At 36.8% G+C, this 1009-nt stretch overlaps 1 protein-coding gene across 2 annotated transcripts in view; it reads left to right on the plus strand.

The window, feature by feature from the left end:
- The window catches only part of NEXN (nexilin (F actin binding protein)), a 15979-nt gene that overhangs the window by 7652 nt on the left and 7318 nt on the right, over window positions 1-1009 (plus strand). The window lies entirely within an intron of this gene.

Genomic DNA, 1009 nt, shown 5'->3' on the forward strand with positions numbered 1-1009 from the left:
GGGGGGGGAGGGGGTAGGGCGGGGGGAGAAGAGCAACTCCTTTTACTTCTCCAAGTTGATCTCCCTACCTTTACAGGGTGTCCACCTATCAGCTCTTACTAGCTAAAGCATAATTAATGGCATACTAGAAAAATGCTTACTGCAAGTACCAATATTATAGTCATCTGTGGTCCTTTAGAAAGGAAATGTTAAGAAGGCTGAACTCAGCTAATTGGTGGTTTTATTGCATTTCATTGCTTTTTCTGTTTCTCTGAACAAGTAATTGGTGGCATTTACCATTAGAACAATTTGTAATATGGAACTTAGACAAACACAGATCTCTGATATGCAATGACTTCTGAAATTTGAGTTAAGATTATATGGAAGACAAATTTTCAGGGACCTAGGACTGACATACTGACACTACCTGAAAGCAGAGAAAGATGCCTGATTTCAGAAGGTAGCAACAACATTATTTATAAAAAATAACTAGTGTGGAACTTTTCACTGTATTCTTCATGCTTATTCCGACAGCTTCAAGTTTCAGCAGGCTTTTGGGTATAAGCCAGTTACTTATTGGTGGAAGTTAGGAAATACAGTATTAAATTACACAAATACCAACTAAAACTGTTTCAAAAGGAAGGGCAAGACATGCCATACAGAACTGCGGAATAACCCACTCATCTGGCAGTGTCTTCCCTCTGTGGTTTTATTGGGAAAGACCAACTGCATGCCTAATAAAATTTTCTTCATCATTCAAAGCAATGCTTGTGAGACAAATTAAAACTTTGTATGACTACTAATATTGCTAGCAGTGCTCTGCCTGAAAATTGGGCCAAAGACAAGACCTATATGCTGAAAGACTACTTAGAGAAACTACAATGTAAATTTATATTTGAAATTGTACTGGTAAGCAATTATGGAAAATAGTGTCTGTCCATACCTCCAAAGAGAGAAAATAGAAGCTAAAGCCACTAGGGGGAAAAAAAAAAAAAAAAAAAAAAAAAAAAAAAAAAAAGGTGATAGAGCC

This window comes from Haliaeetus leucocephalus, unplaced genomic scaffold, assembly GCF_000737465.1.
Source record: "Haliaeetus leucocephalus isolate CR32 unplaced genomic scaffold, Haliaeetus_leucocephalus-4.0 Scaffold848, whole genome shotgun sequence".
NCBI lineage: Eukaryota > Metazoa > Chordata > Aves > Accipitriformes > Accipitridae > Haliaeetus > Haliaeetus leucocephalus.